Source organism: Pseudoliparis swirei, chromosome 16 (genome assembly GCF_029220125.1).
Source record: "Pseudoliparis swirei isolate HS2019 ecotype Mariana Trench chromosome 16, NWPU_hadal_v1, whole genome shotgun sequence".
NCBI lineage: Eukaryota > Metazoa > Chordata > Actinopteri > Perciformes > Liparidae > Pseudoliparis > Pseudoliparis swirei.
The window spans coordinates 24703914-24725550 of record NC_079403.1 but is presented as its reverse complement, the minus strand read 5'-3'; the positions used below and the strand labels follow the sequence as shown (position 1 = coordinate 24725550).

The 21637-nt window shown below is 45.6% G+C and overlaps 1 protein-coding gene across 1 annotated transcript in view; it reads right to left on the bottom strand.

Annotated features, from left to right (window-relative positions):
- vstm2a (V-set and transmembrane domain containing 2A) overlaps positions 1 to 21637 on the bottom strand; it is a 61452-nt gene that overhangs the window by 37690 nt on the left and 2125 nt on the right. The window lies entirely within an intron of this gene.

Here is a 21637-nt window from a genome sequence, read left to right as displayed (position 1 = left end):
CCAAAATTAAAGATACTAAGAAGCTGTAACCAACTCATGAAATGAATTAAAGAGACAGATTCTCCATTCCATCATGAGCAGAGAGTGATCCCTATTAACCAGTCCTCACCCTGGAGTCTAATGTCACATGTTACCATGTGTAAACCCCTACTGCACTCTGGGGGATTGATACCTCCACCTCCGAGCAGATGTCTGCGATTGCCTTTGATTGACAGCTCAAAATTACTTTCTTTACTCACCCAAAGTGCTTTCTGTTTGCTTCCACATGAGGATATTGAATCAGTCATTCCTGCCTACACCTACACACACACACACACACACACACACAGAACGTATTATTATCTTCATTCAACGTGTATGCTGGCCTTCGCCCTGTGGTGACCTGAGACTGATAGAACTCTCATTACAGTGTCTGCAGTGGGCGTATTCACGTCAATCTGTGTATTCAGTCACCAATCAATTGGTCCAATTGTGGAATTTGAATATACAGTGTCTGGAGAACATGACTACCTTATTTCACCTATTTGGTTGTATTATATTCCTGAGATGTTCTCTTCAGAGGCCATTGCCATAGAGTTCGTCCCCATGGCATGCTGGCCTTCACACTGTGGTGACCGGAGACTGATGGAACTGCAGGGGGCGTGTTCACTTCAATCTATGTAGTCAGCCACCAATCGATTGTGCAATGGTGGAATTTGAATAAACAGTGTCTGGAGAACATGACTACCTTATCTTTTCTCTTCTGTTGAATTCTATTCCTGAGATGTTCTCTTCAGAAGCTATAGCCATGTGGTTCGTCCACATGTCAGCGTTGTGCCCTCTCATCTGGGGACATGCCCGGGAAGACCTCAGTAAATACTTCATAATTGCAGCCCCCCCCTTCTCCCTCCACCCCTGAATGCCAAAGCTCTGCGGCTTCATCATCTTTAAAACACGAAGTGAAAAAATTGCCTCGATGTTAATCCAAGCTTGTGACAACTCGTCTTCACTTCCACAGCAACAGCAATCATCCTCCCGTTCGTCCCGTCTCTTCTGTTTTCCGAGACCTTTGCCATGGTGACATTCATGGCTCACGGGTCCAGACACAAATATATAAGATGGAGAGAGGAAAGAAGAGCAACAGGCTGGAAGTAATCCAAACTAAAGCTCACTGGATGAGCCCAGATTTAAGTGGCCTTAACATTCTGTCCGTGTTTTGTTGAAAGTCAAAATCTACCGATGCAACACTGATGTGTTTAGAGTTCGTGATGTCTGTGGACAAACTGATGGAATTTGCTAAGTGAAAAAAGCATTGATTTTAATATGCTGGTCCCTCAATTGAAATTGTTAGAATTAATGCCAAGAGCAAAGGAGCTATTTCTAAGTTTATATAGTTAAATAATTTAGATATTTGACTGGTATTGTGGTCAATAGACATTTCTAGTATTGCGACTTTAGTTGTGCATCATTTTTTGAAATATTTTTTGAAATATACATAGATTTTTTAAAGATATAAATATATATATATATATATACAGTATATATATACAGTATATATATAAATATAGATATATATTTAAACATTGTCCCTTATTACTACATTTCAAAATCGTAAAAAAATAGATGTCTATGGACCTGTACGGCACTTTTCTTGAGTACAGTGCAGATTTCCACTGCACTACACTCGAGAGTTTAATTAGACCACAATCACGCCCTCTTCTCCTTAAAAGGCCCCATAACTGTAAACATTGGGTAACCAATATGAAACTTCATTAAGAAAAGCTACATTAAGGTGAGCTAACTACAGTCAACAATTAGCCCTAACAGCGGAGAGCGATTATAAAAACATCGCTAAGCAGGTAAGTGTTGAGACGAGCAATTACAAATACATTATTAAAGCGCTTAAAGTTATTTTGTAAATGCCATAAATTGTTGCAAGTTATTCAGGGAGTCGGCTCTCCCACCGTATTAGATTTTTCAGTTTTATTTTCTATAGCTCAGAATCACAAATTATTAAATATCCTCAGAGGGCTTTACAATCTGTCCAATTACGATATCCCTGACCTTTGACCTCACATCGGATCAGGAAAAACTCCCCCCTAAAAAAGAAGAAATGGTAAGAACCCTTCAGGAGAGCCACAGAGGAGGATCCCAGAACAATAGATGTCATGTGACCAGATGAACGGAGTTACAACACAATTCAATGAATATGACACAAATGATGAAAAATGAGTCGTAGGCATGGACCACGGGCCAGAGCTCCACGATCCATGAGCCAGACGGAGGAAGAGAGGAGAGGGGTTGGGCATCAGCAGGCCATGGAATCATGCCTCTGAGACCAACGCTGACGGCCAGAAGGTTATTTAGAGCAGCACCCGGCGTCCTGAGGGAGGACGGCTGCTGCTCCGTCATGTCCTCCGTCCTCTCCGTCATATGTCGGCCTTTCTGACATTTAATGCAGACGCAAAGGGGATTTTCACATTTTTCCACCCGTCACTTAAGACGGGGCAGACCAACCCGATCCAGTCCCTGAGCACTGATACATGTCTGCTGCAGTCAGGGGGGGGGGGGGGGAGATGGAGGTGGAGGGGGTGGGGGGGTGATATGCATTGGCTTCTTCGACAGACTGAATCGAGGTTGAGGGGAACGAGCCAGCTCTGGATGGAAGGAACCATCTCTGGGTGGGAACGAACCATCTCTTGAGGGGAAGGAACCATCTCTGGATGGGAATAAACCATCTCTGGAGGGGAAGGAACCATCTCTTGAGGGGAAGGAACCATCTCTGGATGGGAATGAACCATCTCTGGATGGGAATGAACCATCTCTGGAGGGGAAGGAACCATCTCTGGATGGGAAGGAACCATCTCTGGGAGGGAAAGATGCCACCTCTGGAGGGGAATGAACTACCTCTGGAGGGGAAGACACCACCTCTGGTGGGGAACGAACCATCTCTGGAGGGGAACGAACCATCTCCGGAGGGGAAGGAACCATCTCTGGAGGGAAAGACACCACCTCTGGAGGGGAAGGAACTACCTCTGGAGGGAAGGAACCATCTCTGGAGGGGAAGGAACCACTTGGCTTGAAACCACCTCTGGGACTCGGACACCTTTCACCAAGAGACGCATCACCGGGCGAGAACCCTTCGCCGAGACGTCTTTCATCTGATGGCGACTGAATTCACGAGAGTCGATGGCGAACCCCGGCGTTTCCAGGTGATTCCAACGTTAGCATAATCCCGCAGCCCAATTTGGTGATCCGTGTTCTCCAGGTCCGTCCATTGTCCCCGTATTGAAACCAGAGGGCGATGGATGCAGGAAACCACAAGTGTGACTCCATAAAACATCGACGCTCCGTCTGAGTTACGCCCCGCGACCACGGCGTAATTGTTTGGAGGCGGACCTTCCCGATCGATAAAAAAAAGGATTATTGGTGCTGACAACACATGAGTACATATCAGCGCGCGATCAGCGTCATAACCGCCGCGGCGCGGCGATACATTACGCTTAATATCCTCGGACCGCCGCCCGGCGAGCCGCAGGCCTGAAGCAATTAGAGGAGGAATCAATGCGCCGAGTCACAACACTGTGACAGCTCCATTATCCCTGGATAGAGGAGGCCTGGAGACACACACACACACACACACACACACACACGCTCTCTCTCATCCATCTTTAACGAGATGCACCGCGGCGATATCGCACACGCCAACCGGTTCACATTTTTCTGTCTTCTCGTTTTTTATTTCATTTTTTGAAATAATCCCCTTTTGTGTTTCCTCTATTTTATTCCCTTCCTTCATTACCTGTCTCTCCTCCTCCTCCTCCTCCTCCTCCCCGTCAGTCAGCATCAAGTCTCAAATCCAGCCCGTCAACGTCAGCCTCACATCAGCACCGCAGCGCTCTCATCACATCTCGCCCTCTAATGTGCTCGTCCTCCTCTCCTCGTCCTCCTCCTCTCGTCCTCTCCTCCTCGTCCTCCTCTCCTCGTCCTCCTCCTCTCGTCCTCCTCTCCTCGTCCTCCTCCTCTCCTCCTCGTCCTCCTCTCCTCGTCCTCCTCTCCTCGTCCTCCTCCTCTCGTCCTCTCCTCCTCTCGTCCTCTCCTCTTCTCCTCCTCTTCTCCTCCTCTCCTCCTCTGGGGTGCGGCAGGTTGAAACTGATTTTCTTCATTTTGACACCTCATATTTTGCCCCATTGGCCGCTGTGGCTTCAGTGGGCTTAACATTATATATACCCCCCCCCCCCCCCCCCCACACACACACACTCTTAACATCTTAACACTTCCAGGGCACACTGAGCACATCCAATGAAATAGACCTCAATCTCATTTCTCCATACCGCCCCCCCCCCCCATGTCACCTCATCTCCTCGGGCCTCCGGCTTCAGAATCTAGAGTAAAGAGTTATATATATTTAAGTGTATTTAATTGAAGAGTAACATGTATTTAAGTGTGTTTAAGTGAACAGTTAAATATATTTAAGTGTATTTAGTGAAGAGTTACATGTATTTTATTGTATTTAAGTGAAAATGTGAGAGGCCAGTGGGCTTGACTCCTCTTTCCTAGCTCGCCACCGGGTTTAGAAATGGACCAGGAGAACCGACCGGTTCCTCTGAGAACCTGGTGCAGGTTCATCTGGTCTCCAGGTGGTTCATCTGGTCTCAAGGTGGTTCATGTGGTCTCCAGGTGGTTCATCTGGTCTCCAGGTGGTTCATGTGGTCTCCAGGTGGTTCATGTGGTCTCCAGGTGGTTCATCTGGTCTCCAGGTGGTTCATGTGGTCTCCAGGTGGTTCATGTGGTCTCAAGGTGGTTCATGTGGTCTCCAGGTGGTTCATCTGGTCTCCAGGTGGTTCATGTGGTCTCCAGGTGGTTCATGTGGTCTCAAGGTGGTTCATGTGGTCTCCAGGTGGTTCATCTGGTCTCCAGGTGGTTCATGTGGTCTCAAGGTGGTTCATCTGGTCTCAAGGTGGTTCATGTGGTCTCCAGGTGGTTCACGTGGTCTCAAGGTGGTTCATCTGGTCTCAAGGTGGTTCATCTGGTCTCAAGGTGGTTCATGTGGTCTCCAGGTGGTTCACGTGGTCTCAAGGTGGTTCATCTGGTCTCAAGGTGGTTCATCTGGTCTCCAGGTGGTTCACGTGGTCTCAAGGTGGTTCATCTGGTCTCAAGGTGGTTCATCTGGTCTCCAGGTGGTTCATGTGGTCTCCAGGTGGTTCATCTGGTCTCCAGGTGGTTCATCTGGTCTCCAGGTGGTTCATCTGGTCTCCAGGTGGTTCATGTGGTCTCCAGGTGGTTCATGTGGTCTCCAGGTGGTTCATCTGGTCTCCAGATGGTTCATGTGGTCTCCATGTGGTTCATCTGGTCTCCAGGTGGTTCATGTGGTCTCCAGGTGGTTCATGTGGTCTCCATGTGGTTCATCTGGTCTCCAGATGGTTCATGTGGTCTCCATGTGGTTCATGTGGTCTCCATGTGGTTCATCTGGTCTCCAGGTGGTTCATGTGGTCTCCAGGTGGTTCATGTGGTCTCCAGGTGGTTCATGTGGTCTCCATGTGGTTCATCTGGTCTCAAGGTGGTTCATGTGGTCTCCAGGTGGTTCATGTGGTCTCCAGGTGGTTCATGTGGTCTCCAGGTGGTTCATGTGGTCTCAAGGTGGTTCATCTGGTCTCCAGGTGGTTCATCTGGTCTCCAGGTGGTTCATGTGGTCTCCAGGTGGTTCATCTGGTCTCTAGGTGGTTCATGGAGTGGGGACAAGGACCTGTACACAGAGTCCAAATACAGGTTTAGCAAGGCGGTGAGAGATGCTAAACGTCTGTACTCTGAGAAACTGCAACAGCAGCTCTCAGCAAACGACTCTGCTTCTGTCTGGAGAGGGCTCAGGCAGATCACCAACTACAAGCCCAAATCACCCCACTCCATGAACAATGTGCTTCTGGCAGACGAGCTCAATGAGTTCTACTGCCGCTTTGAAAGACAATGGAGCAGTCCTGAGACAATCCCCCACAGCCCCATCAACAAGCCACAGACCATCAGCCCACCCTCCCCAGCCCATCAGGGCTCACACCTCTGGAGCACCCTCCATCAACTCAGCGACGCCTCGTCATCCTGGAGAGACGTCAACAGGCTGTTCAAAAGCAGAACCCCCAAGCAGCGGGCCCGGACTCCGCCTCCCCTCCACCCTGAAGCACTGTGCTGACCAGCTGTCTCCGTGTTCACCGACATCTTCAACACCTCCTGGAGACATGCCACGTTCCAGCCTGCTTCAAGGCCTCCACCATCATCCCGTCCCAAAAACCCAAGATCACAGGACTCAATGACTACAGGCCCGTCGCCCTGACCTCTGTGGTCATGAAGTCCTTTGAACGCTTGGTCCTGTCACACCTCAAGACCATCGCCGACCCACTCCTGGACCCCCTGCAGTTCGCCTACAGAGCCAACAGGTCTGCAGACGATGCAGTCAACATGGCCCTTCACTAAATCCTCCAGCATCTGGACTCCCGAGGAACCTACGCCAGGATCCTGTTTGTGGACTTCAGCTCTGCCTTCAATACGATCATCCGTCCCTGCTGCAGGACAAGCTCTCCCAGCTGCACGTGCCCGACTCCACCTGCAGGTGGATCACAGACTTCCTGACCGACAGGAAGCAGCACGTGAGGCTGGGGAAACACGTCTCAGGCTCCCGGACCACCAGCACAGGTTCCCCAAGGCTGTGTTCTCTCCCTCTGCTGTTCTCCTGTACACCAACAGCTGCACCTCCAGTCACCAGTCCGTCAAGCTCCTAAAGTTCCTGGATGACACCACCCTCATTGGGCTCATCTCTGGTGGGGACGAGACCGCCTACAGGTGGGAGACTGACCACCTGGTGACCTGGTGCAGCCAGAACAACCTGGAGCTCAACGCTCTAAAGACAGTGGAGATGGTTGTGGATTTCAGGAGGAATGCAGCCCCACCCGCCCTCTCATCCTGTGTGACTCCCCCGTCGACGCTGTGGAGTCCTACCGCTTCCTGGGCTCCATCATCTCCCAGGACCTCAAGTGGGAGCTGAACATCGGCTCCATCACCAAGAAGGCCCAGCAGAGGATATTCTTCCTGAGGCAGCTGAGGAAATTCAACCTGCCAGGGAAGATGATGGTACAATTCTACACGGCCATCGTTGAGTCCATCATCTGCTCCTCCATCACCGTCTGGCACCCTGCAGCCACAGCCAAAGACAAGCGCAGGCTGCAGAGCATCATCCGCTCGGCCGAGAGGGTTATCGGCTGCAATCTGCCTTCCCTCCAGGTCCTGTTCACTTCCAGGTCACTGAAGCGGGCCAGAAAGATTGTCGCTGACCCTCCCACCCTGGACACTCCCTGTTCGAGTCCCTCCCCTCGGGGAGGAGGCTGCGGTCCATCATGACAAAGACCACCCGCCACACCAAAAGTTTTTTCCCGTCGGCAGTCGGGCTCATCAATGGAACCCGGACTGACTGACTGTCACCCCCAGGACTACCACCTCTTCTTCCACCTTCCTCTCACCTTCCTCTCTCCTCCTTCTTCCCGCTCCTTCCTCTTCCTCCTCCTCCCTCTTCCTCCCAGTCCTCCTCCCTCCTCCTTCTTCTTCCCTCCTCCACACGTCACTTTAACATGCACTTTAACTTGAGGCCTCCTCCACACACATGCCACTTTATTTGCATGCACTTTAACTTAAACACACGCCACGCGTAACATACACTTTTAACTAAAACACACCACTTGAAGCACACACCCAAACACTTTCACATTACTTGTTGTCTTTCTGTCGTGTTGATTGTTGTTTGTTTGTCATGTCCAAATGTTGCACCTTCCACCAAAAAAAATTCCTCGTTTGTGTAAACATTCCTGGCAATAAAACTGTTTCTGATTCTGAATCTGATTCTGATGTGGTCTCCAGGTGGTTCATGTGGTCTCCAGGTGGTTCATCTGGTCTCAAGGTGGTTCATGTGGTCTCCAGGTGGTTCATGTGGTCTCCAGGTGGTTCATCTGGTCTCTAGGTGGTTCATCTGGTCTCAAGGTGGTTCATCTGGTCTCCAGGTGGTTCATGTGGTCTCCAGGTGGTTCATGTGGTCTCCAGGTGGTTCATCTGCTCTCAAGGTGGTTCATGTGGTCTCCAGATGGTTCATCTGGTCTCCAGGTGGTTCATCTGGTCTCAAGGTGGTTCATGTGGTCTCCAGGTGGTTCATGTGGTCTCAAGGTGGTTCATCTGGTCTCCAGGTGGTTCATGTGGTCTCCAGGTGGTTCATCTGGTCTCAAGGTGGTTCATGTGGTCTCCAGGTGGTTCATCTGGTCTCCAGGTGGTTCATCTGGTCTCAAGGTGGTTAATGTGGTCTCCAGGTGGTTCATGTGGTCTCCAGGTGGTTCATCTGGTCTCAAGGTGGTTCATATGGTCTCCAGGTGGTTCATGTGGTCTCCAGGTGGTTCATCTGGTCTCCAGGTGGTTCATGTGGTCTCCAGGTGGTTCATGTGGTCTCCAGGTGGTTCATCTCGTCTCAAGGTGGTTCATCTGGTCTCCAGGTGGTTCATGTGGTCTCCAGGTGGTTCATCTGGTCTCCAGGTGGTTCATGTGGTCTCCAGGTGGTTCATCTGGTCTCCAGGTGGTTCATGTGGTCTCCAGGTGGTTCATGTGGTCTCCAGGTGGTTCATGTGGTCTCCAGGTTGTTCATCTGATCTCCAGGTGGTTCATGTGGTCTCCAGGTGGTTCATCTGGTCTCCAGGTGGTTCATGTGGTCTCAAGGTGGTTCATGTGGTCTCCAGGTGGTTCATGTGGTCTCCAGGTGGTTCATCTGGTCTCAAGGTGGTTCATCTGGTCTCCAGGTGGTTCATGTGGTCTCCAGGTGGTTCATCTGGTCTCAATCAGTGCGTTTTCATGATGGTATAATTCGAATCTTGCTTTAGTCGGACTCTGCTCTCTTTTGGGGGATCTGCTGTTATCCCAATATACATGGCAGTGAGTGATTTGAATCATTGGCCTTTGAAAGCATGTCATATCCGATACGATAGGCGGCGCTGTTTTCATTACAACTCGTGGTGATACAGCCATTTCCGCTTGACCTCTTCACCACCACCAACAACAACATTTGGAGAAAGATGGCGAACAGAGAGCGAGGCGAAGCTACATCCCTCTACTATTCTTCCATGGTGTTAGTAGGAGGACAGCGAATGCAAATGGCGCTATTGGCTGAGTTGATAACGGAGAGAAGACGCCGTCGCCGAAGGTACACAGAGAATTTAATTTATCGTCTCTTTCGACTTCCGGGTCACGACATGGGAGGGAGGGAGGAGGGCGGAGGGAGGGAGGGAGGGAGGGAGGAGGAGGGCGGTGGGATCTCAAGCATGCGCAAAGACGCAAAGTCCAGTTCCGAATCGAATTCACCGTTACATGCCGCGAGAGTCGAATTATCAACTGGATCGGATCGAGCTATCCAGGGTGTTAATCGGACCGAAGTCGGACCGCACATAGTCCGACGAAGGTGTTTACATGAAACGGATAATTCGATTTCAGTCCGACTAAGCATGTAAACGCACTGAAGGTGATTTCCTCGGGCTCTTCTTCTCCTAACGACTTGCGTTTCTTATTTTTAAATCTCCGGAGGTCCAATTCAGAAAACTCGACATTTTACTCAGTAAAAAATAAACCTGCTACTTCAAAAGAAGCTGAGTCGGCTCTGTTGTTGGACACTTTGTGAGCGGCTCCTGGCGGCCCGGACCATCCCAGGATAAGTGCGTAGACTTTAGTTTTGGTTTAAGAAAAACCTTTCAACAGTCAGCCTCCTGCCAAGGCTGACGGACCACAGCCTCTCTGCCAGGAGATCATTAGACCCAATGAGAGTGTGTGTGTGTGTGTGTGTGTGTGTGTGTGTGTGTGTGTGTGTGTGTGTGTGTGTGTGTGTGTGTGTGTGTGTGTGTGTGTGTGTGTGTGTGTATGTGTGTGTGTGCGTATGTGTGTGTGTATGTGTGTGTGTGTGTGTGTGTGTGTGTGTGTGTGTGTGCGTATGTGTGTGTGTGTGTATGTGTGTGCGTGTGTGTGTGTGTGTCCGTCCACAGTGATTTCCGCATTCTGCTACACCGAGCGTCTCCGTCGTGTTCGTCTTTGCGCTCGGACCTCGAGTGCGTCTCACTTTCTCAACAAAAAGAAACCACCCGGCGCGGCCCGTTTGGAAACAGCCAATGGCCGCCGACGCCTCACTTCCTGCCCGTTACTGGTGGCTAGTGGCTGGTGGCTGGTGACTAGTAGCTGGTGACTAGTAGCTGGTGACTAGTAGCTGGTGGCTAGTGGCTGGTGGCTAGTGGCTAGTGGCTGGTGACTAGTAGCTGGTGGCTAGTGGCTAGTGGCTAGTGGCTGGTGGCTAGTGGCTGGTGGCTGGTGACTAGTAGCTGGTGGCTAGTGGCTGGTGTCTAAACTTACATGTGTCTTGCTTCACGCATCACTTAGAAAACTTAAATAGGAATAAACGAGGCCCCGCCTCCAACTCTAAATTCAGTTATCTTTATTCATCTATATATCAACCCCAACATTTGACCAAAATGTTACAAAAAATATAACGTTGGAAAAGGAATGTACGTGCATGAGCACCTAGTCATGATAACTATCACATAAACAGTTGTGATTGGACGGCGGCGGCTCGGCAGCGTCTCCAACGACGGACGATCGCTCCCAGACTCACGGACGTCATCCGAGGCGTTTGGAGAAGCCGTTGATTCAATTTGAAAAGTACTTCTCCGAACGGATTCCGTTCCCGTTCCCTTTCTCCCGGTGACCGGCTAACGGCGCGGTCAAGAGGAACAGTGACGGCAGATTGAATTATCTGCAGCAGCTGTTAGAAGGAGGCAGATATTGAAGACGCCTGCTGCCTCCTCGCCGCTTTCAAGGGGTCAGCATCAAAAGCAATAAAGTGACTTTGCTGTTTTTTCTTTTTTCATTTTCCCCGACCGTCTGCAGCGCTGGATTCTCTCCCCGCCGTTGAACAAATGCAACGCCAGAGAAAATAACAAGTCTGGGCCGGATAGAGAGAGACAAGAGTTTGGCCTGCAGCTCAGGACGGTCCGGTTCCCCCAGCGGGACGCAGGAAAGCAATTTTAAAAAACTTGTTCTATGAATGAATACGATGGAGGTCAATGGGTTCCTCTGGATGCCAAGTCAAGGTCGAAAAATACCCAAACGTCCACCGCCACAGGGAAGCGCGATGATTTTAAAGCATCATTTTTTGCCACATAATCCTCACCGACATATCAGCAATATAACATAAGAAACAGAGTTGATGAAAACATTGCAGAGGAACTGGTTTCCGTGGAGTTAAAGTCAGTCGCCCTGAACACCTCCGTCATTACCGGACTGTAATTATCTGCCTCTGTGATCAAACAGCAAAAGATAAACCGTCTCCATAATCCACGTTTAATTTCCTGTCCCACTGCGATGTCCATGAGCTCTCTTCCTGTAATCATCGGTCATTATCTGCTGCTGATGAAGGCACCGAAAAGAATATGGCGGATTATGGAGAAGCGGCTTGGTAAATATGTATCGGCTGCAAGGAAAGTGACTGATGGACGTGGGCTGCGCTCCGAGCTTCTGTTGGTTGCTTTTTAATCCATGATGTGTGGAAGTTGGGGGGGTTGTTTAGTTTTTGGATATTTTCTTCCCGTACTCATGCAGGTTTTACATTCTATTGTTTTGAACGGTTGTCCAGCAGTTCATTTCAGGGGAGGGGAAAAATAGATGAAAAGTTTGTAGTTGGAGCGAGTTCAACTTCTCGGGACACGCAGAAAAACAATGGCTCTCAAATGGTTGTTAAAAGGCTTTGTGGTTCTACGGAGAACCGTCACCTACTGGAGGTTGTCTTCACTGTTTTAATGTGTTGTACGGCGACCTTGAGGGTCTTGAAAGGCGCCTTATAAATAAAATGTTTATTATTATTATTATTATTAGGAAGAACCTTTTTTTTCTTTGTTTGAGGCACCTTTATAGATTCTTTAAAGAACCCTGGTTTGAAAGGTTCTGTGTGGAACCATAAAAGTTGCCTTAAATAACCATTTCTTGACGGTTCTTTGAGACACCTTTATCGGTTCCCTGAAGAACTATTCAAGGAAGTGGTTCTTTAAAGAACCCTGGTTTGAAAGGTTCTCTGTGGAACCAGAAATGGTGCCTTATAGAACCATGTTTTAAGGTTCTTTGAGACACATTTATAGGTTCTTTGAAAAACTATTTAAGGAAATGGTTCTTTAAAGAAACCTGGTTTCAAAGGTTCTGTGTGGAACCATAAATGGTGCCTTGAACCATTTGTTGAAGGTTCTTTAAAACAGCTTTATAGGTTCCTTGAAGAACTCTTTAAGGAAATGGTTCTTTAAACAACCCTGGTTTCAAAGGTTCTGTGTGGAACCATAAATGGTGCCTTTAGGAACCATGTTTGAAGAACCATGTTCGGGTTCCAGATGGAACCTCCATGTTTCTGTGTGTCGATATTAAGACCAAAGAAAAAAGAATGAAAAAGAGAAACAAGGAGCTCAGAATCAAATTCAAAGAGCTCCTCATAGGTGTCAGTGTCTCTGAGGATATTTAAAGCTGCACTAATGAATACGTTAATATGAACAATGGATCACATGACTGTCATGTGAAAAGCGTCACTTGTGAGTGATGAAGGAGAGTTATGACCCGCTGCTCTCCGCTCACACTGACCTCCAATCAGTTGTACAGGCTGGATTTAAACATTGCTTTGTTCTTATTTGTATTGAATCAACAACGTTGCCAAACATTCTGTTTGTGTCACATTGAATATTAATGTTTCGGAAACAAAGAAACACGTTTTATAAATACTTCTCACATACGCCTCATTACAGGCTTGAATAAAAAGCATGATATATTGGTTCGATGACGATGAGTCAGCGTCCTCTCCTCCAGGGGGCGGAGCTTCAGGGAGCACAACGCTGCCCGAGTGGATCCCAGCTGCTGTCGTTTAAAACACCACGCTACCCACGCTGCAGCTGCATTTATTAATTGTTTTCAGGAGATTAGTGTCTGGATGTTTCATAGTCTCCTGCAGTTCAATCACAACTATATATATATTTTTTACCAAAACAGATAGGCTAATTTTCGCTAGCTATCGTAACATAAAATGAGACAATTAGTGTGCTAGACAGATTGCTAGCGAGTTCGTGAGCTGAGGACGTGTTGACAGCTGAGAGATGTTGTCTCAGTGAATGCTGAACAACTGCTGTTCTTCAAGGGTTCAAACCCGGAGATCCCTTTCTGCCTCTCGTTACAGACCGTCTGAGTCCTGCCGACGGGATCGAAGGTTACGGAGAAGTTGGTAGCCGAGCAAATCATCTGCCATTTGAACACCAGTCCCTTTGCCCTTCATCCAATGACATCCGGCTTCAGAGCCAATTATTCTACTGACACCGCCACTTGTTTCTTCACAGGAAGAAAAAAATCTATATTCTACTGGCCGAAGGGGGTGTGGTTGGAGTTGTGTTTCTTTATCTCAAGAAGGCCTTTGACATTGTTAGTCAAAGCATTCTTCTGTCCAAGCTGCACCGTTACAATGTCTCCTCAGGTACACTTCAATAGGTTGAATCGTATTTGCTAAATAGATCACAAAATGTCCAAATTCAGAACGATCAATCTACTGCCCTGCACGTGTCCACAGGCGTCCCACAGGGCTCTGTCCTGGGCCCATTACTATTTGCTTTATATTTTAATGAGCTTCCATCAGGATGTCCTGATACCAATATTCAAATGTATGCTGATGATGTCATTTACTTGCTTACTTACACAATGGGAGAAGTTTTGAATGAGCTCACTAAGTCCATGGTTCATGTGAGTCTGTGGTTAAAGAAATGCTGTTTACAACTTAATATAATGCTGTTTACAACTTCACGCATCCAAAACAACACGTTTCATGTGTTTGCCCTCTCCGTCCTCTAGTCGAGCATCTGTATAAATGCACTTCATGGTGTCATATTGCTTTCCTGAGATTTATGATGACATGATGTCCAGAGTAGATGCAACAGCAGACCTGTGTTCACTACATTATGGAGAGCGGCGTTGCTCCCGGTGGATCAAAGCCAACACAACGTGTCCTCGGTCATTGTGGCCGCAGCACTTAAACCATAAACTTCAACATCCTCACAATTTAAACCCTTTGCTTTTTTTATTAATAGCATTTACTTTTGCTTTCAATACTTAAGTACATTCAATATCAGAAAACTACTTTTGATGCTTAAGCAAAGTAAATATCAGATACTTTAAGACTTTTACTTAAGCAGTATTCTCATCGGTGACTTTAACTTTTACTCAAGTTATTTTTTCAAGTAAATTATTTTTACTCGTCCGACTGCCTGCTCCGGGCTTTGTGAGCCGACTGCCTGCTCCGTACTTTGTGAGCCGACTGCCTGCTCCGTACTTTGTGAGCCGACTGCCTGCTCCGTGCTTTGTGAGCCGACTGCCTGCTCCGTGCTTTGTGAGCCGACTGCTTGCCTGCTTTGTGAGCCGACTGCCTGCTCCGTACTTTGTGAGCCGACTGCGTTCATGTCCAACAGCCGTGCGGCGCCGTGGGAGGCTCATGGGCGGTTACGGAGGATTATTGGTTCTGCATGTGTGAATCTGCTACAGATTTTTCCCCCAAAGGTTCCCCGTACTCTTACTGCCTCACATCTCCCATATGTTTTTTCCATCTGCTCATCCCTCCATCATTTCATTCTTCGGCACATGAACGGGCTCCACATGCCCCGATCAGACAAACAGTGGCATTTAAAAAGGTTTTCTTCACTGTTTGAAAAGGAAGTGGATTTTTTTTAAATATGTGCGCCTGCTTCGATAAATATGTTTTACTGACTTAAACCGCTTTACAACATTTGAAATGATGAATTAATAAAAGTTCTGACTTCCATTAAGAAGATCTAGATCCCTTTAAATAGAGATAGAATTATAACAGCCACTGCAGATAAAATATGATGATATATTTTCCTCATGCGTGCCTGAAAGAATTAACGAGGATCAACTCATTTCTTGACCTTCGTTAGTCTCGTCTGCCTGGCTGACTGTGAAAGTCAGGCTTGTCGCATCGTAGCATCGTAGCATCGTAGTAATCCCTACGGAGAAATACCGTAGATATCCTACAAAATTATTCGGTACGTTATCCACGTAATCATGAAAAAAAAGTATAAAGACAACCGAAGCTCAAAAGAGCCGGCAGGAGGGGAAGATGTTTTGGTCACGATCCTAAAAGTAAAAAATAAAAAATAAAAATCGTTGTGTGAGAATGCGTTGTGAAGGTTGTCGTAGCCCCGTTAGCCGGTGTGACGGGTTTGATTTGTCATCATCTAAATATTGCAGACATTACATTACATAACATTATGTTCAGCTCATAATTAACTATTAAAGCAGCGTGTTGCATTTCCCCCTACTGGCCGATTAGGGTATGACAAAGTTCTTTTATTTTGCGATTATCGCACTCTTATTATATTTCTCCCTTTGCTAATTGAAGGTGATTTTATTGGATTCTGAGTAAATATTAAGGAACACATTACATTTAATATGATATACATCCAAAGGCTTATGTCTGGTTCTTTGGTTTCCATGGAAACCCTCTTCATACACATTATCAAATGCATTCATGTCTTTGTAAAGGCGCCGGTGGGATTTACAGTAAACGTTGGTTTATTATGAAGACTGGATCAATCACCGTATTCATCTGCAAAAGAACAAAAGGTTAAACAAATAAAACAAAATGTCTGAATGAAAATCAAATGTTTGAAAGAATGAAAATCGTCGACGTGACCTTCAAAAACACATTATGTCATCATAACCCGATGACTCGTGTGTGTGTGTGTGTGTGTGTGTGAGTGTGAGTGTGTGTGTGTGTGTGTGTGTCACTGTTCCACAGGCTGGTGGAATAAACTAAAAAACCTCCGAGAACATTTAAATACATATTCGTGAGACGTCTGAATTGGTTATTTGGTGCTTTGTAAAAGACATTTTCATATTCTCATTAATATTCATATTCAGCCTGAATGACCTGCAGCTGAACACAGAAACATTTGATTCTAACTATTTGTGTTGATAATGTAGCTCATTAGCATATTTATTCATAAGCCCTTTGTTTACTGCAGTATTTACATCACAGTGAAATATATATATAAATATATATATATATATATATATATACTATATGTATATATATATATTTTTGGTATATATATATTATATATAAATATATATACCACATATATATACCATATTTATATATACATGGTATACCATATATATACCATATTTATATATATATATATATTTACTATATATATATATATATATATATATAAATATCCGTGTTTAATTTTTAGGACATTTATTGGACATAACTACTCGTTTGGTTACATTTTCAGATAACCAAAAATAAATCAACTTGTAAACTATGATCTATTATTCATAGTCGAGTATATAGTATATATAGTATATAAAGTAGTTCAAGTTATTACATGAATTCATCAATAATAATAATGATAGAGACATGAATATTGTATATGAAATAGGGCATTATGCTAATGAGGACAATTTAAACTGTATTCATTATGAGTTGTTGCACTGTGATATAGTAACTATTTATTCTCCTCCTCCTCCTCTTCCTCCTCTTCCTCCTCCTCCACCTTTTCCACCTACTTCTCCTCCGCACTATGATCTAGTAACAATGTTTTCTCCTTTTTCTCCTCTTCTTCCTCCTCCTTCTCCATCTCTTCCCCCTTCTCTTCTTCTTCCTGCCCCCTGCTCTTCATGCTCCTCCTCCTCTTCTTCCTCCTCCTCTTCCTCCACATCCTCCTTCTCCTCCTCCTCTTCCTCCCCCTCTTCCTCCTCCGCCTCCTCCACATCCATGCTTTTGTCACTCGTCAATAAATTGAGGATCTTCGGCTTCTCAGAGAAACATTTATCATAAGTTTCCATTGTAGACTTTTTTATGATTTTCATCCGAAATTCAAAAACCTGACGAATGATTAAAATCATCATCTGAAATGTTTCAGAAGCGTCAACATCTGCTGCTTCATCTTCTCAAGTCACGAATCAAACATCTGCCACCACAGAAATACTGTCATGTGATTGGCCGGTCTGGAGGGTTGGTGTTCCAGCAGCTCCAATAAGCCCCGCCCCCTGAGGAGAGCAGCTGACAGCCAGCCGTCCACCAACCGATGTTTAGTTAATAAAATATATGAAGTAGTTCAAGTGAATGAAATCATCAATCAGAATAATGAGGACACTTTTAACTATATTCATGATATTATTGTGTTTTTAGACTGATATAGAAACAATGTATTCCTCCTCTTCCTCCTCCTCTCACTCCTCCTCTTCCTATTCTTCTACTTTTTCTCTTCTTCCTCCTCCTATTATTCTTCCTCCTCCTCCTCCTCCTTCTCCTCCTGTTCCTCCTCCTCTCCTCCTCTTTTTCTTCTTCCTCCTCCTCTTCCTCCTCCTCCTAGTCCTCTTCTTACTCCTTCTTCTCCTCCTCCTCCTCCTCCTCCTCCCACATGTCGGTCGATGCTCTCACACAAATGGCGGCGTCCTGCTGAGAAACCGTTACAATCATGACCTACCTGTGTGTGTGTGTGTGTGTGTGTGTGTGTGCCTGTGTGTGTGTGTGTGTGTGTATGTGTGTGCCTGTGTGTGCATGTGCCTGTGTGTGTGTGTATATGTGTGTGCCTGTGTGTGTGTATGTGTGTGTGTGCATGTGCCTGTGTGCCTGTGTGTGTGCCTGTGTGCCTGTGTGTGTGTATGTGCATGTGCCTGTGTGCCTGTGTGTGTGCCTGTGTGTGTGCCTGTGTGTGTTTATGTGTGTGTCTGTGTGTGTGTATGTGTGTGTCTGTGTGTGTGTGCCTGTGTGTGTGTGTATGTGTGTGTATGTGTGTGCATGTGCCTGTGTGTGCCTGTGTGTATGTGTGTGTATGTGTGCATGTGCCTGTGTGTGCCTGTGTGTGTGTGTGTGTGTGTGTGTGTGTGTGTGTGTGTGTGTGTGATGAGCAGTTACCGGGTGCACCCCATTGACTCCAGATGCTGTTATCTCAGCGTGAGTGTGGGAGGAGGTCGACCTTGAGGTCACCCAGAGGTCAGGGCCTCCTGCTGCTGGACTCATGACCTCTTGACCTCTTGAACTCATGATCTGGTCCGGAGGAGTAAAGCTCTGTGTGGCGGCGCCATGTTTATGTAACGCTCTGTTTTATTCTGACCGCGGCTGATCCCGGATCTGATCCACTTGGCTTTTCAGAATTCATCTCACTGTTACAGACATGCTGTTAACAGATCCCGGGTCAGGTAAACTTGGGTCAGGTAAACCCGGGCCAGGTAAACCTGGGTCTATATACTGGGTCAGGTAAACCCGGGTCAGTTAAACCCGGGTCAGGTACACACACACACACACACCCAGCTGTGTCTCTGACTGGGATCCGGCCTCCAGCCCATCAAGGCGGAGCTACTCTAATAATCTCTTTCAAATATTTATTTCCAAAGCAGTCTTTCGTTTGTGTCTGTGACCACATGAAGGCGACACGGGGAGAGAAGCCGTGTTTTCTTTCTGTTTGGTATCTCCTGATCCGATGGGAGGTCAAAGGTCAGGATGTCGTACAGATATAAAACCCTCTGAGGCTAATGAGTCATCCGTGGATGGACTTGAATGTTTGAAGTACACACGAGCGATTTGTCAGATGATATCTTTCTGCCGATCAATGGCACAATCAGTCCACGCGTTTACCCCCCCCCCCCCCACACACACACACACACACACACACGCACACACACTGATATTGGCGTGGTGCCATATATTTGCCGCACCAGTACATTTGGGGGGGGGGAGAATACTTCAAACCTCTTTTAATTGTATTATTTGTATTTAAAAAATATTTCTGGCATTTAAAATGAAAACGTCTTAGCTGGGAAATTATATTCAATAAACGTTAAATTAGTTTTTTAAAGAGACAGATGTGTCGAACAAAGCGCTCAAAGGCTCGTAACTTAAAATATCATCGTAAAAAAAATGATATTCTTCTGCATCTCTTCAGTTTCTGCAGATCAGAATCCAAAAATACCCAAAGTCAGACCAACAGTTTGTAATAGAGAAAAAACCCTCATCCAACTGGAGTGGATTCAAACAATGTATCCTGCATTTAAAATCAAATTATATTGCAATAAACGACAAATATTTTTTTTTTTATGTGTCGTACAAGCCCTCAAAGCATCATTACTTCAAACGTCATCGTAAAAAATATATGTTCTTCCATGTCTTTGCAAAATCAGACCAAAGATATGCTAAAGAAATGCATCCAGCATTTAAAATGTAATTATATTGCAATAAACGACAAACATTATGTTTTAATGTGTCGTACAAGCCCTTAAAGCATCATCACTTCAAACGTCATCGTAAAATAATATTTTCTTCCGTGTCTTTGCAGATCATAATCCAAAATATCCAAAAATCTGACCAAAAATCTGCTAATGAAACGAATCCGGCATTTAAAATGAAAACGGCTTCGCTGGGAAATTATATTGCAATTAACGTAAAATGTTCTTTTTAAAGAGACAGACGCGTCGTACAAAGCGCTCAAAGCGAGTCTCGTTACTTAAATATGATCAGACTGATGATTTCCTTCTGTGTCTTTGCAGATCATGATCCAAAAATACTCAAATCACACCAAGAATCTGCTTTCGGACGTCACGGAGATTTGGGAATGTTTAGTTTTTGTGTGTAATTATGACTCATTCACAAACATCACAGAACATCTTCAGCGGACTCCATCACCGATGACTTTCCTCTGTTATTGGAGTCTCCTCCTCTTCCTCATGTCAACACTAGAAGTCACGTTACTAAATGACTTCTGATGAAGAGTTTGGAGAATCTTTTAAAAAAAAAATGTTTTATAGAATATGTGTCGCTGTCCGTAGAAGACGTGAATGTTTTCCAAAGATCTCCCAGCATGCATCTCGTCTCCAGACGTCGATTTTGTATCAATACGTCATAAAATCACGATGTGAATTAGTAGATTTGAGAAGATTTGATCTGTTACTGAATTTAAAAAATGACCTGAAATAAACTAAAAGGTTATTTAAAGGTCGTGGATGGAAACCTGTGAATCACCCTGGAGCTCCGCCCCTAAAGCATCCCCCGCTTTATGGTCTGACTCTAAATGACCATAAAGTATAAATGATGACATCATGCTGTATATAAGAAGACTTGAAACTAGAAATAGAGTAATAAACTCATGTTTACAATGTCGGTGATAACTCGACCAGAGGAGTCGCCCCCTGCTGGCCAAGAGTAAGAATGCAAGTTGAGGCACTTCCAGGTTCCGGCATTATTTTAAATGTGTTCTCTTGAAATTCCTCTTTTTTTGCAGATCCAACAACTCTTGTTTTTTTTCTTCATGCAAACAGCTTATATTTAATAAATAAAGACATATTTGAATGAATTCCATGATGTGGTGCGCTTCATGTCCCCTCAATGTCCAGGAGACCAGCTGACTCCCAAGACGCATCCCTGACACTACCTTGACTCTGCAGCACTGCAGGACACACACACACACGCACACACACACACGCACACACACACACACACGCACACATGCACGCACACACACACACGCACACACACACACACACGCACACATGCACGCACACACAAGGCTTTTCATTATTCAAACAGGCTTTTCCGCGATAAGAAATGTGGGGACAATGAGACGTCGGCATCAGTCACTTCAGCCGACATCCGGAGTCACGTGGGATCAAACATCAAAGACACGCCGTGAAAGACCGGCGACAAGGGGACAATAACTAATACCACATGGTGGAAACCATCACACACACACACACATCTATCTTCATTTGTTGTCATGGAATAAGAGGAAGAAGAATAAGAAGAAGGAGGGGGAGGAGGAGGAGAAGACTAAGAAAGAGGAAGAAGGAGGAAGGAGGAGGAAGAAGAGGAAGAAGGAGGAGGAGGAAGAAGAAAAATTAGAAGAAGAAGAAAAAGTAGGAAGAAGTAGAAGAAGGAGGGAGAAGGAGAAAAAAGAAGAAGTAGGGGAGGAGAAGGAGGAGGAGGAAGAAGAATTAGAAGAAGAAGAAAAAGTAGGATGAGGAAGAAGAGGAAGAGGAAGAAGGAGAAGGAGAACAGGAAGAGGAAGAAGAAGAAGAGGAAGCAGCAGTGTTTGATGTCGCTGTCAGTCTCTCTCAGAGCAGCTGTCACAAAGCAGCCCTCCTATTGGTTAATGAGGCGATACTCCAGAATATTATGTGTCTGTTTATTGATTATCAGTTTTCATCCTTCGTGAAGTGGGATCGTTTCCTCATTGATCACGTGACTCATGTCCAGAAGCAGCTCTGTTCCTCTCTCTCTAGTTCTTGATTCATGTTTTTTTTAATTTTTTAGATGGGACAGCTCGGTGTGGAGGAGAACTATTTTATTATTTTATTAATTCATTATTTTATTATTTCGTTATTTCATTATTGTATTATTTACTTATATTATTATTTTATTATTTTATTGTTTTATTATTTTAAGGGTTTCAGGCAAAGAAGCCAAAACTATAATCATAAACATACGAGGTGATTTTAACGTCCCTTTTAAACAAGTTTAGAGCGGCTCATAAACTTATGTTTCATCCACAGATCAATAATATTTCTTTCT